Raw genomic sequence first — 17,684 nt, 5'->3', positions numbered from 1 at the left:
ATATTTGTATTTTATGCTAAGCTGTTAAATGAATTTAGATTCTCTGATTTAACTTTTATTTTCAAGAGCATCAACTTTCTTTAAGAAAATTGACGATATACAAATACAAAATATAAGAAAGAAAATAAATACATCAATTTAATACGTTCAAGAACCGACACTTTGCGCATGTGCATTCGCTTAACCTTTACTTCACAGTTATCCTCGTGACTTTAATTCCCTACGAGAAATTTGTTTTTATCCCTACGAGTTGGAGCGTGTTGCAGCAGACGAAACGACGTCTTTCATCAGATATGGCGGTGTGTGACGATCGAACGAAGTTTCCATCTGAATTCTGATACTTTCTTTTTCGGATATCTTCAACTTCTCGCTGAAACAGAAGCGGTGAGTTAAATTTTTACTGATATCTGCTCACGTAAAATGTGATTAATTGATATTTTGTGTAAAAACTCGTCTGTTATTAATTGAAGAAGTTTTTTTCTTGAAATTCATTTGCGGTGTCCTAGTATGGTTCGGAGAGCGCTTAGTGAAATCTTCTATTTTTAAACTTTCCAAGTAGAGCTTGTTTTTCTTTTTTTCCACAGTTAGCTAAATTTGAATAGTCTGAACTGCGTGTTACTTTCGCCGACGAAATTGTATGAAAAGAGAAATTCTGAGATAGAACAATCTTGGAAGTTCAGTAATGAAAACATAAAGAGAAACGATACTTTTCATGTTTATTGAAACCGGAAAATTTATATTTTACGATAAAAAGTGTGGATTTATAAAACAATAAAAATAAGGTTCAAACTTAGAGACCCAGAATTCATTTGAAAACTGATTTTTAAACATGGACTCAAAAAATGTTTCCGTAGAAAATTAGGGAAGTGAATTTGCAGCATTGTTTCCTTCTGTGTTGCTTGGTGATGTGATTATTAATATTTAATGGTTAAATAACTATTATATTAATGCAAAAATATATTCTTGTTAAAAATAGCATTCCTTCTATAGTATATAATTAAATAATTGAATAATTCTGTAGCATTGAATCAAATAATTAAAATTTATTATACTAAATTTAGAATTAAACAAACCTTAATACATGTGAGTGCCAATGTATACAAATATAATTTTAAAAAAATCTAAAACTTTAAATTGTTGTTTAAGAAATCGGATAGCTGATTTAATTAAAATAAACAAGATCACTTTATTTTAATGTAAAATTGTAAAATCAGACATCTGATGTGTCGGCTTTTTAAGAAACTAATTTTTTTCATTTAATATAAAACAGGATTTTTTTGTATGTATAATTAATAATTTTAATGGACAAATATAAATTGGGATATGAATCCGAGTGTGGAAAAAAAAGAATGTTTTGTAACATTCATTTTTTTTTTTTTATCGAAACAATTCAAGGGCAACTGGATTCCAATTTAATTTTTCTCTAGCTACTAGATGTGACCGTCTAGACGGGCTGTTTTCCTGTTAACTATATCTCGAATATGATTGGCACAGATTAACTAAAGAAATTTGTAGTAGAAAATCTCATGCTCAATGCAGAGTGCGTAAGAAATAAAAATTATTATTTGTAGCACACTTTAGATGTAAATATATAATAAATTAATATTATATATTAACATTAGTAATATGTAAATATATAGTAAAATAAGTTAAATTTTGTCAACTTGCATTAGAATCTTTACTATCCGTAATGTTCATGAGCTCTAGAATAAAAATTCATTATTAAAATCGGTTTGATACAAATAGAAATTACTCATTAGAACTACTAGAAACCACTGACAGAAGAAAACTTTTATTTGGCTCTAAATACGAAATAAAAATAAAGTTGAAAGAAAATATTAGTTATAAAACTTTCAACTGATATAAAAATATTCCGAATCAACAGATGTCAGCTTATTAATTTTTGCTACTGTACAACATGAAAAACATAAACGTAATGTGAAGTTTATGATCTCATTACTATTTTTTTTATTTTCTTGGCTTTGTCTTTAACCTTTGTTTTCTTGTTGTATGATGTTCACTAATAGTGTTTGCAAACATTCAGATCATAACTGTTCATTAAAATCAGATTGAAACAAATGGTGATCTGCATACAAACAAACAAAAAATGCATTACCAAGTAGAAAATAAAATTTAAAAAAATACTAAATAGATGAAAAGAAGGAAATAACTTTCAACTGTCCTGCGAAGTAAGAATGCAATGAAAATTATAGACCTCGGTTCATTTGTCTTTGCTACAATCCAGCATAAATAGAATAAATAAAACGTGAAATTTATTATCCCATAACTAATTTTTATTTATGTTTACTTTTATTTGTACACATTTTGTTGTTTTATTTGTACACACACACATACAAAAAAAAATCCTGCTTCAGTCGATAGATTCCAAAATAGTAATCGAAATTTCATATCGACGAGGATATTTTTAAACTTCGCCCTACAACAGAGTCAGTGCTGTGCTGTTCTGTATACTGATTGTTATTATTTTGAGTGACTAACCGTTTTCGGACTTTTCCTCTTGGATATTGGTTGAGTTTAGATCAATTAAATCTCTATGTGTAGCGCAATCTGAATGTTTCTCGTACTAAAATATTTTTAAATTTCAGATTTAAAAAAATTACCAAAATATTTTTAAATTTCAAATTTTAAAAATAATTCAAACCACATTTAAAAAGAAATTTTTGTATTTGATATATTCATAATTCATATACACTTCACTAGTTATAGAACCATGATCTCATCGAAATCAGAGATGACGAAATTTCAATTAATTAAATAACTTGTTCGTTGAATTGAAATAAGCTGGTAAGAATAATATCAATATTTAATCGAATTATTCAACGTCAGAGTTTCATGCATACAATTGTTTATTGTTTATTTTGAAGTATTTTAGATGAAAATTGGTGACTAATTCAATGAAAAATGTAATGCCCTATAAGAATACTGAATTTCTAGATATTTAAGCAATGATATATTTTTTTTTTTATATTGCACAGAAGAGAACAGTTTCGTTGAGAAATGAACAAGTAAGAAAAAAATTGTAAGAACTTTTCATTGTAATAAGCTCTTCAAAACATTCAAAGGAACAAAAAATTAATAAAATCATCCTTTACGATAAAACCTCAATATACCAAACATCAGGGACATTTCCATATAAATGGGAAAACAGAATTGAATATTTCCAGAAATAATAGGAGTTTGAAATTTCTTTAAAACAAAAATTATAATAAATTATATTAAAAAAATATTAAAATGTGGAGGAAAATATGCACGAAAACAGCAAGTTATTTTTTGAATTTTTAGATAATGCAAACATTTTTCAGTTTTTACTATAATAGTTTTTAAAGTTAGTGTCAAGCAGCGCCTAAGTGATGCCAAACTTTTAATTTATTAAACGTATTAAAAAATCGTTTTCAGATGCAGTTTTCGAATATAAATATAAAACATAACTTAAATGATTTCTGCCGCTGTTTATATAATAATAAAAAAGTACAAATAAAAGTACAAATAATAAAATACATACAAAATACAATACATACAAAAGTACAAATAATAAAAAAAGTTTTTACTTTACCATACTTTACTTTCTCGTATCTCAAGAAAGTACTGTAATTGTCAACAATTCGAAAGTTCCCTATTTTAGACCCCCTGAGTTCAAAAAGCACATTTTTGGAATATGTCTGTCTATGTGTCTTTCTGTTTGGGACAACGATGATTCAGAAACGTTTTGGCTTGACGGATGAAATTTGGCATTTGATCTTTACTTTCTATCAAATTTTGAGCAAAATCTGTTCAGAGAAAGTTTGTATGTCCGGCTGTTCGAATGTAAATTAACTCCATAACTATAAAATGAAGAGAGCTGGAATGATAAAATTCGATATACAGATTTAACATATATTGTATTGACATCGATCACATTTTGAGTCAGATCCAATTACGGGTTGTCTGTCTTTCAGACTGTACTCTCAGAAACATGAAAACGCGATAATTCAAAACGCAATCACTTCAATATATCAAATGTGATTTTGTGGTCAATTGTAGCGTTTTGTCAAATTTTTGTTTGAACCGGCTAGAAAAAACGTGTCAAACACAAATTCAAGTTTCAAATATTATTTACCGCACGCCAGAAATTAATCGCCAAAAAATTCACCAAGGATCACACGATAGATTCAGTAAAAATATTAAATTCACACCAAAGGTTAATATTTCGTAACTATTGTGCACCAATTAAATATTTATATATACCATGCGAAGGGTAGTCTGTCTTACCCAATGTCCACAATTTTTTCAGAGTTGAGTGGGAAATAATAGACAACACTCACTGTTTTTTTCCCTCTCTTCCGTTCTTTTCGCTATTATTTTTTACTCTTGAAAAATTTCTGTGCAACAAAAATGAAGAAAGTAAATTCGATAATGGTGCTTTCGTTCATGTAATTTTTTTACAGTAGGTCAGTATGAATGTTTATTTTACGAATTAAATTACAAACGAATTGTCTGTGGGTCTCTCGAATTATGATGTTTTCCTTTTCTCGAAACGAAAGCATTCATTAAGCACTGCGAAATGATACCGTGACCTCATAAATTAAGAAACTGCCGGTCAAAAAAAAAAAAAAAAATGCATTTCAACTGTATTTCCTCCGCTTTACCTGAAGAACATTTTTGAGGTTTCTTTTTCCTTCCTTAATTTCCTCAAATGACCAGTAATGTGTGTAAGTTATCCTTCTATAAGCTCTAATTCTATTCAGTAATTATTAAGGAAATGTTATGCAGATTTTATATGCTTGTTATTCATGAGTAAAAGTGAAATGTTTGTTTTTAGATCTATTTTCAGAATCTTTCAGATGGTGAATTTTATCTATGATTTTTTTCGAAAGAAAAAAATAATTTATTAAATTTAAACTAACCCACCTATATATATATATATATATATATTGTATCCTGGGAGGATAGGATAAAGTGCCAAGAAAAATTGAAATAATACCTCGATTAGTATTTCGTTTCGTTCGTTGTTTAATATCGTCCTACTGCAAAATGCTCAACTTATTCCTAAGTTTAATCCATGAAATGCATTGGATGTTTGTCACATAAAAAAGAATTGTATATTTTGAGGAATAACATCATATTTTCCATTTTTGACAGAAGCATGACCAAGAAAGTCCGTGTTATAACTTCTGATTATATTACATTTAAGATTCAAATGCCGCATCTGAGATTACATTACATTTAAGATTCAAATGCCTATCATCCATTACAGGACGTGTAAGTTTGTTACATAATTTAGAACAAATCGATGGGAACATAAATGTTTTGTAAAGGAAAACTTAAAATAATTTTTAATTAAAAAACACTATCTTTTACATAGATAAAACATATTGCCTTTGGCTTTAAAAAAAATCCCCCCCCCAAAAAAAACACATTAATCCTTACATAAATATGATATTTAACAGAAAAATGTTGTTGGAAACTTAGTATGCTGTGATGATATCAAATAATAAGCGACAAATATTTTTTTTTTTTTTTGCAAATTTTGATGCATTTATTTGCAAATATCATAAAATGAAACAATTAGAAAACAATTATTAAATATTGCAAATAAATTTCAGATGGATATTTTTGAATTTTTTTCTTATATTATTTATACATTTCTAGTTGTAGCTTTTTATTAACTTTAAAAAAAATTAAATATATTTAATTTTTTTTAAATGATATATTTTAAAATTGTAATTTAGTTTATATGAATAAAATTTATTTTTTCTATTTTTAAATTAAAAACAATATATTTCAAATTTCATTCACAATTTAAATTGATTATTATTTGTATCTCTTTGTTCTAAAAAAAAAGAATACGTATCGGTTCAATTAAATGTGGAATCATTTTTTATTCTTTTTCTTTTTCTTCCATTGATGGAAATATATCATCTGGAATTATCTATTTAGCACGTGATAATGACGTAAGATTCTACGTGACACAAATTTTTCTATCTTAAGTAAAAAAAAAAAAAAAGTTTCCTCGTCCGTTGCATGCTTTTATCTTTCGTAGTTGTATACCTTACCATTTTTTAAAGAGATAAGAATTTCTGTTTATATAAAACATTGACCTTTGCTTAGTTTGTGAATCAACAAATGTCTCAAATTATATTTATAAAATTTAATCGTTGTTACGTCAGTAACGAATACTAGAATCATAAAATATATATATTAGATATACAGAATTATTATGGCATGATAGATAACTCTAAAATATTTATGTTCTAGAATTATTATGTTTTTAACATAATTTTGTTTTCATTTTTCAGATTATTTTTATTTAAAATTCGTTAAAAAAATTATTATAAAAAAGTTTTTGATTTATAACATTTCGTTGAAATAATTATCAGGTAAACTAAAAAATTAGATTATTAATAAAGTATATATATGTAAGCATATTTTTTAGCAGTTTCATGGCCGAGAAGAAAACACTTTTGAATTTTTAACTTCGAATTATTTCATCCGGGATGCATAATGTAATGAGTTCTGTAAATCTAAATTAAATCCTAATTAATTTCCTAATTTTTTATCTAAATTTAGCCCATATCATCTTCATTCTAAAATGTTTTCTTATTTCCTGATCCCATTCCACCTTTTTATTTATTTAATTAATGCAACAGAAGCTCTGTAAAATTGCTGAAATCGACAAGTTCCCACACTTCGAGTGGAGGGATAAAAATTTGTCGATTTCCGCCTTCCTATTCAGTATGGTACCATGTTTTCGCCATGGCGATATTTTAGCAAAGGCTAAAAATTGAATCATTTCGTTGAAATTGAGAAGATTAAAAAGTGTTAAAAGCTCAACGATTACTTTCTCACCTCAAATTTTACATATATATAAAATATGATTTGTAGAAGCAGTCGTGGAGTTCCTTGCCGATTTTAAATCTTCATAATTTTTAGAGAATAATCCAATTTTTAGCTTTTGTCAATTGTAATTTTTAGCTTTGTCAATTTGTAATCCATTTTTTAGCCATGGTGCAGCATACCGAACAGAAAAGCAGAAACGACAGATCTTAAGAACGTATTTGCAACTAATATAGTTTTAGAAAGGAATTTGCAGGTGCAGTGTTTTGGTTTTATGGGAAAAATAATTGCTCGTTAATTAATAAATTAAAGTTACAGTGAAGCCTAATCGCTTGGAAATTATTTTTTTATGTTGTTGGTCTGCGGATTACAATAATGGAAATTTTCGCTATATATATATATATATATATATATATATATATATATATATATATATATATATATATATATATATATATATATATATTGTCTTTCCAACAATAGAATACAATATTGTCTTGAAATTCATGCCGTTTTCATTATTTCATCAAATATTTGATCATATGATTTTCTTTTATTGTTGAAAGCTAAGGAAAAATGATTTTTCTTAGTATCTGTGTAGCTTACAAGACGATTAAAAAAATGAAGTTACATTGTGAATTTTAAAAGATAGATGAAGCGAATATTTGCTTTTTAATAGCACTATGATATTATGGGACTGTCCCCATGAGAAAGGTTCTTTAAAACAATAAATATAATTCAAGCAAATCAAAACAATTAAAATAATAGACTTTAATTTTAAACAATTCGGCTAACTCATGGAGATGAAGTTATATCTAAACAATGTTTTGCCTAAAAAGTATAACCAATTGCCCTGGAGAGCTAGCTGGTCGCCTGAGGCAACTAGTTATAAATAGAGATAAATATTAAAGATAACAATCATTTTTAATTATATCATGTAACCGCTATTTGATTACGAAATCTTATTGTTCTCCGATACTTCAATTCGAGTAGAAAGAGTTCTTAGAACTGCTTCTCAGATGCAGTTCAGAATTGCTCAAAAAAATTAGTACGCATGTTGATACCGCGTTTAAATGGGGTGGAAAGGATGTTATTACTGTTGCAAACCCATCATATTTAATGTCGCCTTAACCTGATGCTGTAAAAGATATATCATGGAAAATATGTTTTTCATTGGGATAACTGCACTTTCAAAGCAGCTGCATTCATTATTATTTGGAAGCTGACCACAAGTGTTTCGGAAATTTCCCTCATCTTCGTTATCTCAGGAAAATGGTATCTCAACCTCTAAAGCACAATGCGCCCGTTTACATTTCAGTATTGGATTTCTGAGAAGATGGTCACAGTTAAGGTTTATGTGAAATTTAGTTATTTAAAATTGTTTTGTTATCATTACACAATAATTTCAGTTAAAACTTGTGTATATTTTAAATTTTTTACTTTTTTAAAGCGCAATGTCTTAAAATTCTTTTAATAACTTCATGCTTCATAAATTTTGAAATGGAGAACATTAAATGGTATATTTGTATGAAAATTATTCTTTTGCATTCTTTATTTTGTACTTTCATACAACTAACGTTTTCTATAGCATAATTTGTAATTAATATGCTAAATGTATGTGAATATATGTTATAATATGTTAATTGTAATATGAATTGAAAAATTACATGCTGATTGTTTGTAAGTAGCATATAATTGTCCTGCATTTTGTTTAGAAAAAAATTCTTTGGATATGCGAAGCCCAAAGTGCGTTCTCTACGGAGTACAAGCAACAAAAAGTACAAGACAGGATTCTCTTTACATCCTTCTTATTATTTAAATGTATCTTTTTCTAAATCACTTCATTTATTCAGATAAAATTGAAAACTAAAAGTGCTGAAATGTGCTTGCCTAAACAATTCAAACTCCGATTTTCTCATTAAAATACTAAATCGGTAATGCTTTATAATGTGATGAACGTGAAAAGTGCCAGGTACTTCTGTAAGTAGCTCAAAGGTTCATAAGCGTTGGATGCTAATATAAAATTCCAGCAAATTGATTTGACAAACTAGTTTATATATATTTAGAATTTCTTAGCTCTAGTACAATGTTTAGTTTTTGTCAAGATTTTTTTTTGTCCAAGCGATGGCGAAAGCAAACCAGCGAAAGGAGTGGGCAAGCAAAAAAGCTGAAAGTGAAAGGTCGTGTTAAAGAATTTCGTTTTTATATAGTTTGTGAAGGAATGTACAAACCTCGGCGTTTTGATCTCGTTGGGAAATTAAAAATCCGTGCAACTTCGAAGTTAAAGTTGCAGTGAAGACGGAGTTCGATTTTTATTTTAATTATTTTTAGAATATAGTAATTTGAAGACGAATACACACACAGGTACAGTTTGCTCGGTAAAGTCCTTCGGTAATTTTAAATTGGCTACCCCGACCCGGCCGAATGCACACGAAAAAATCTGAATGACCGGACTGCTGCAACAGCAACACTGGCGGGAACCTAGGGTTGAATCCTAAGGGCCATCACCGGCAAAGGTGCAACCCTTCCCTTGGGAAATGTCCCTTCATCGATGGAAAGTAGGCAACTCCCACCTTTTTCTGTATTCACCAGAGTGGCGAGAACCAAACCACCATACCGGAAGCTTCTCATTCTCAATTATGAGGTGCCTCCCATTTGTACAGAAAGTCCTTCGGTAAAGTTAAAAATTTAATTTCCAGTATTATCAAATAGTTTTTCAGAGTTAAGCAGCAGCGAAGTGAAATTTAAATAGCGATGAAAGTAAAATAAATAAACTGTAAAACGCTTTCTGGAAGGGGGGATACCGAAGGATACATTTTTCAATTTTAGGACGAATCCTTTTTCATGCCATGGTAAATCCGTAATTTTAATCGCAGATATCTCCGCGAATTTTACAGATAAATCCATGAGACTTTTTTCGCATGTTTTTAGTTATGGTATAGCATATTTTTTTCTTATTGATCTTTTTGGCCAATCTCCTTTATTTTTTAAAATTTTTCTTTGTGACTTTTATTTCTCCGCTTGGTACATTGTAACCTGCTTCAATAAATTCAGCTTAGTCACTTTACCATTGGCACTTGTTACTTCTGTGACTATAGAAGAACTTTTTGGGCTTAAAAATATTTTACCGATCATCTTGTATGAATGTTTTCGGCACATATTTTATTTTTCTTCCAAGAAAAAAACACATATTTCTGTAAAATTTATTTTAATTAATTTATTTATAAAGAAAACATAAGGCATTAAAATTCGTTCATTTAAATATTTCTAAAATACGTAATAATTTAAAATCTGAAATTGTAAGTATAAAGAACATTTTCGAATAACTTGCAAGACTATTTATTTCTGAGCTGTCGGGCTGCCAGTAACAAATATTCCCGCTATTATAGTCCTTATCGTTTATCTGCCGAAACATCATTTTTTTTTTCTGTGAGAAAATATGTGACATCCGGCGATTCAAATGCGGCACATCTATTCGTCAAGAAGTTGACCTTGTCGGAAATGCAAATCACTCTGGGTGTGGAAACTTTTCCTGTCGGAGCATATAGGAACCGCATGCTCACGAATTTCTATTCGTCGTAAGTGACATATTTTAATTGTATTCATGTGGAATTCTTTTACACTAAATTATAATAAAACGTTGAAAATAATTTAGTGTGTATTCGAACTGCACAAGTTTTATTTTGTTTTGAATTAAATTCATCTTTCTTTTTTTAAATCTTTTTTTATCTGCACGATACAACATTAAAACATTTGAAGGCGGGAAGGGCAGAGGTACTATTTGAGTTAGTGTATTCCTGATCCTCCCCCTTCCCTGTTGTACCTGCATCAAATAATGTGTGATATAACAGTTATTTGCATTAAATTTTTTTTTAACCTGTTAGAATTTATATTTTTTTTCAGTTATTTTTATCTTGTTTGTTATTGCCAGTTCTGTTACCAGTACATATAATCGTCCATCGCCGCCTGTAACGCTGGTTGAAATTAAAAATATCTCCGCCTTTTTGGTCTGCGTCATTGCGGGATGCGCAATCTCAATTTCTATTTTGGAGTCTAGTATCTGAGGCAGGTTTTTACTTTATGTTTAAATGGACTAAGAAATGAAAGGACTTAAATGGATTAATGGTAGAATAAAGCTAAGCATTAATAAACATTAGTTAGTAGATTGTAAACTTCACATTTTATTTTTTATGCAGAGTTGTAGCAAAGATTAATGAACTGAGATCTGCGATTTGTATTATTTTATATTCAAACTGATTTTAGTGATTAGTTTTGACGCTTTATTTTAATTATTAGTTTGGATTTTTTTTAATGTTATGAATAGAGAAGATCCTACTGAAACAAAATTTTAATTAATATTAGATATTTGAATCTAAAGTGTACTCCAAATAATATTTTAAAACTTTTTAAAAGCTTTTTGTCTATGTGCATGAGATTTTCAAATACAATTTTTGTTAGTAATTCTGTGACAATCATATCCGAGATATTGTTGAAAGAATAATATTTATACCACTGCTAATAATAATAAAAAAGGGATTCTCCTTTTCTTTGCTATTAGTGCCGCCCATGGTTAGTTGACCTTACGACTTTCTATTGATCTGCTATCTAATAATGGAAACATGTGAAGAGTATTTTATATCAGTCTTATCTGTAAGTTGTGCCTTCTTTCGATTCCTGATTTTTTTTGGTGGTTGAGGCGGGGGTGTACACTGCTATATATTTAATCATCTTGTTGTTGCTAGTTTCCATTTTCTTTCAAAAATTTAAACAATGATGTCTCTATGTTCGACATCATTATTTAATCATCACCAGCCGGTTCGCCAATCTTAATGTTCGTTAAAATTGTAATAATTAAATATTTTATGCAATTCCTACTTTAATAGATTCTTCATCAAAATATTTTAAAACTTCAAATTTTGATAGTCATATAATTCATTCATAATATTATAAAGGCCTTCAGTCATAACGTAATATGTATCTCTCTAATTTTCTGTTAGCTCCCGTAGAATTTATGCCTTAAATTAAAGTGGAAAGGATTAATCTGCAATTAATATAATAATATTTTTTACTGAAACAAGGCATTTTTTTATAATATGATTACTGAAAACAGAGTCGCTGAGCGTTTAAGCTTTATGGACACTAAAGAATATCTTTCTTAATTTATGTAGTATCTCAAGAATTTGTCAACAAAATTTTCTCGGATTCATCATGAGTAGATCGATTAATTAACAATGTTTCATTTTAAATGCATCAAACACTAAGAAAATAAAACGAATCGTTTAAAATATTCGGTTGAAAACAGGTTAAAAAAAAACTACTTAAAAAACGATGTACTTAAAACTATAAGCATATATAAAAAATATATAACTAACATAAATACAATTTAATAACAAAAGCATTAAACAAACTTAAAAATAATTTGAATAAGTCTGCATCCGTTGATAATAGTTGTCAACAATCAGAACACAATGCGCATGCGTCAATTTTCATCGCCAGTTACGGAAATGCAAATGCGTGAATTTTTCTACTCCAGTTGGGGTAACACTTTGCGGATTACAAATTTTTAATTTCCTTTATTCTGTTTTATTTTAATTCAAAAGTACTTCAGAATGAATCTGAAAGATCGATTAATTAGCAATGTTTAATTTTAAATGCATCAAACATTAAAAAAATAAACAGAATCGTTTGAAATAATCGGCCGAAAAATGTTAAGCCTAGCCTCATTAGCGTGGGGGGAAAAACTGAAGCCTTACTCATTTGGCGGTGAGGAAAATAAAAAGATTTTTTTGACGGGAAAGTTTTTTTAAATTAATAATTAAAATTCTAATTAAAAATTCAAATAAAGGGACCCCAGGTGCACATTCCCGACCTCCAAGGTATACATGTACCAAATTTGGTAGCTCTAGGTTAAACAGTCTGGCCTGTAAAGCGTCAACACACACACACACACACATACACACATTGAGCTTTATATAAGTATAGATAGATAGATGATTAAGCCTTTTTATGTATTGCTAAGAAAAATGCATCATTATTATTTTGTGAAAGTATTGACTGTCATATTGGAATTTCTGATCCGTTTTTGTTTTAATGACCGAATTCTGTTCTTATTTTTATTTTATTCTATTTTCCACTTTTTAAAAATGATGTATTTCCGTTAATGTTATTTTGTCATCAAATTAAAAAAAAACATCAAGATTTTTTTAAAAATTTTTGATTTTGAAAAGTAATTTATTTGTAAAAAAGTCAACATTTTTGTAATTTTCTTAACTTTTAGTATAGTATCAAGTAGTTTTATTTTATTTTATTATGGTATATTGCAGTATATTGTTATTGTACTTTTATTGTAATACATATTTCCTGTTCTGGTTTAGATTAGTTTAAAAACTGTAGTAAGATGAAATTTAAAAAAAAATGTTTATTTTTTCTCATAATTTCTTAAATAAGTTTATTTTACAACTTCAATTAAAAAAAATATATAACTTTGATGTATCTGTGTCGAAATAAAATTTAAAGTTTATCAAAGGAGCTAATTGTAAATTCTGATAATTTGTGTCAATATTATTTATATTTGATATATTCTGTCAGAAATTTATTTTAAATTCTCTTGAAAACTCAGCATATTATTTTAAAAATTCCATACTAGAAACTTGACTAAAGGAAAACCAATCTTTATAAATGAAAATATATATAATAAATATTTACGGATTGTTAACCCATTAAAGCAGAACTTTATGTAACGCTGACCTTGCATTTAAATGAAAAAAAAGTATATCCCGTCCTCTAATAAGCAGTCTCTGATTTAGATGAAATTGAAATCAAAACAAAAAAGGGGAATTCTTAGAACGAAAGGGAATTCTTCTGAATCGAGGGATAAAAGGGATTCTTACGGTAGCAGAAAGTGCATTCACACTACTTAACAGCGCAGGTCACGCGCATTTTACCTGTTCTAATAAACCAGACTCCAAAATCGTTTGCATTTAACGACCTATCAAATGGTTTTACTAGGTCATACTGCACGTATTCCTTTTAACAGGTGTGAACGCATGGATATTATATCTCTTTCTCTTTTATATAGGGGTTGCGGCATTTAGAGTATTTCACAACTGCAATCTATTCACTTTTGGAAGGACTAATTATAATGCGACGAGTCAGAATTATTGAACGTTGGCATTGAAATGGCGGAACCATGTAATCATTGTAAAGAATGCGAGAAATGAACAACATGCATTTTATTAAACGTTTGAGCTCGAAAAAGTAATTCGATGCATAATTACTCACCTAAAACCTTCGGTAATAGACATTCATCTGCTAACAAATGGTCTAAATGAAATAAATAATTATATTTTATGTAAATAGAGTCAATAAATGTTAATGAATTACGAATTTTAAATTTTTACATATATCCTCTGCTCTGTGAATCATATTAAGTAAAACATTCTTGACAGGATAATATTTTAAATAAAAAAGAGTTGCACCCCGATCAACTAAATCAATCACTAAAGCTGACCAATTTATAAAAATTTACTATTCTGTAAAAACGGGTGATTTTAGATCACTTCATCGACTGTCTGAAAGAAATCAATCATCTCCCAGAGTTCTGAAGAGTTTAGATTATGAAAATGTGGATTGTTCTAATATTGTAATATTCAAAATTTAATAAATCAATCAGATTTGAATGCAGAAGATATAAGCATTTATTTATTTAAAAGTTGAAGCGTCAAGAATGTTTTGCAGAATATGATTCCTTAGGATCGAAAGCCAGCCTAAAATTTAAACTTCTTAATTTTTTAAAATATATTTATAAATCGGAAAAAAAAAATATTATTATTGGCATCATTTATGTCCTTTTAAAAATAAAAATAAAAACTGAATTTTCCATTGAATCCGTGAAATTTTTGTTGAATAATTTCTTTGAGATATAAATAAATTATTCTGTAGTGCACATCAGACTTTAATGCCGAACGACTCTGTCTTCAGTTCTCAGTTTTTTTAACAGAAAGAAATGCGCGGATTCACTAAAAAATGTTTTTATATTAATTGCAGTTTCATCATTTACACTTTAATTTAAAATTGAATTTTACGGGTGCTAATAGAAAATTAGAGAGACACATAGTACAATGAACAGAACGGCAGAAGGTCTACGTAACAGTATAAGTGGATGATATAACTATCACAATTTGAAACTAAAAAATATTTTGCTGAAAAATCTATTATGAGAACAAGTTTCATAATATATTAATTGAACATTTTAGCAAGCATTAATACTGGCGAACCGACTGGTCGCCTAAGGCGCCTAGTTTAAAATAAAATTCATTCAGAGATTTGAAGCATAATAGGCGGAAGTGTTCACCACAAAATATTCTTGTACATTGTCTAATAAAGATAAATTTGTGTATTAGATGCGTTTTCCACGACAGATTGTAAACAAAAGTGGAAGAAAACTACAGTCGCAATATCACTTACTAAATTTGAATCTACAAACAAACAAACCAAAAAAAAGCAATATTTATGAAATCATACTCTAAAGTAAATCTTTTTCAGAGTCATAAAACTTTTAAAATGAAGAAACATTGTGTTTAGAGTGCACCAATGCTGCTACGTCCAAAACACTAATGAAATAAACTAAATTAGCAAAATATAACATTTATATTGCAAATTGCTACTCTACTTTATCGAAGGGCACCTTCAAGCAGGGATTTTTTTCTGTGAGATCCATTCGGTTATATCTTTGCATTATTGAGTTTTCGCGTTTACATGTTTCTGAAACTACAGATCGACAGACATTCAATCCCGTGTGGATTTAGCTTAAAATCTCATAACCGTCTACTCTATAGATATTAAACCAATGCACTGAATTTTATTCATCTAGTTCTAGTGATTCATTCATCTTTGTAGTTATCATGTTAAGTTATATATCCGAACTGCCGGATATATATACTTCCTCTTAAACGATTTCGTTTAAAATTTGATAGAAATCGACAAAATAGATGTAAAGACCATATACCAAATTTCATACATTCAGTACAAAGTGTTTTTGAATTGTCACGGACAGAAGTACAGGCATACATAATGTCAAAAATGTGTTTTTCAAATTCAACGGAGTTTAAAATGTGGGAACTCGTAAAATCTCGTGTTCGAATTTATTATTATTATTATTATTTTGACATTTGCAGTACTTTTTCTATATTTTATGTACGAACAAGTAATAATTAGGAATCAAAATGCAAGCGATATGCGATTGATATCAACTGTTATTATAAATATTCTATTCTCAATTTAAATAATACGTTTTATTGTAAAATGTGATGGTTTTTGTGAGATATTCTATTCTTATTTCATTGTTTTGAAATGCATACCATTAAAACTATGGCCATTTCTTTTTTTCACTGCAGACTTTTGAACAGGAATATAGCATTTACCTTTAGTTTCTCTCAGATTTACTGAGCTTTTTATCTTGTCTGTTCTTTCTCCTGCTTTCGCTAGTTTTGCTCTGATTTCTCCAGAAGTTTAAATGATAGTAATACTAAATTCTTGATATTCTTAACTACTTATATATTTAAATTATTTGTTAAAATTACTAACTTTTTATGAACTTATATATATATTTGCTTTATAACACAGTGCGATGATAATATATTATTTCCTTCGTGCATTTAAATAAAGCAGTGCAGTTGGTTTTTTTTTAAATTCACGCTGTTGTAACTCCTTTCTGAGTAAATGAATGATCATTTACTGTGTCGTTTCACTTCATAGGGGTAATACATCAGATTCTGACGAATCATCTCTCGTTATCATTCTTTATCAACTTAAGAACATGAACTCTTTTCCGATAACTTGCTATGAATATCTTCGATTCTTTTCTAAAATTTGAAGAACTATGGCGTTGAAAGGGGAAAAAGGGAGAGAGAGAGATAGAGGGAGAGAGACAGACAGACGGTCTTCCTACTTTTTCTTTCAGAGGAAGATCTTTCATCCCCCCCCCCTTAAAAACAAACAAACGAACAAACAGATCTCACACTTCATTGTCTATTTTCATTTTTTCATTTTCTTCTTTCTTTGTCTCTTCTACTTTCTTTTGTTGCACGATCAAACACTGGATGCTTATTTTTTCGTACATTTCCTATTTTATCGAATTGCAATCTAATTCAATATAGCTATTTTTAGATTAAATTTTTAGTTTTTCTTAAAAAATCGAATCAGTTTTATCTTTTTTAAATATGGCATTGTTTTACAAACGAGGTCGATGACGTTTGTGTAGGCGGAAAATTTTCAGCATTGTTGTGCAAGTTTTTATTTTTATTTTTTTGTTGTTATCTTTTATCGGTATTATTTCTAACCAATTTAATTTAGTGATTTAAACTGCGTTTACAATATAATTAAAACATGACAATTATTTGGTACATTTATTTGTTTTCACCAATGAATTCATTTAATTGATTTAATTTGATATTTTAATGTACCGTAATAATATAATAAAAGATAAGGCGAAGCTTTTTACTTTTATACATTTATGATGTTGTATATTTCTCTTATTTTTATAAGTTACTAGTCGCTTCGTTCGCTGGAGATATTGGTTATTTTTTATTTCAATGAAACTGTTTGGATACGATTTCATATTCATGATACAGTGCAGTTGCCAGACATTAAAGATGTATTATTTTAATTGCCTAATATATGCTCCGCATTTTGTGTACATGAAATGCATTTAATGGAAATCAATCCCAGATCAATCATGAAACTATTTAAAATATAAATGTGTGACTTAACTATCTTATAATTTCACGGTATCGTAGCTTCACTTTTTTTATCCGTCTTGTAAACTACAGATAATAAACAAAACCCTTCTT

General features: G+C 28.5%; 1 protein-coding gene across 2 annotated transcripts in view; it reads left to right on the top strand.

Moving 5' to 3' along the window:
* Positions 1-248: 248 nt before the first annotated feature.
* LOC129975254 (MIF4G domain-containing protein A-like) overlaps positions 249-17,684 on the top strand; it is a 43,592-nt gene continuing 26,156 nt past the window's right edge. For both annotated transcript variants that reach the window (XM_056088298.1, XM_056088297.1), the window contains exon 1: positions 249-384. The gene's annotated coding sequence lies outside the window, so the exon portion shown is untranslated. The remainder of the gene's footprint in view (positions 385-17,684) is intronic.

This window comes from Argiope bruennichi, chromosome 7 (genome assembly GCF_947563725.1).
Source record: "Argiope bruennichi chromosome 7, qqArgBrue1.1, whole genome shotgun sequence".
Lineage (NCBI taxonomy): Eukaryota > Metazoa > Arthropoda > Arachnida > Araneae > Araneidae > Argiope > Argiope bruennichi.
This window is presented reverse-complemented; position numbering and strand designations above follow the sequence as displayed.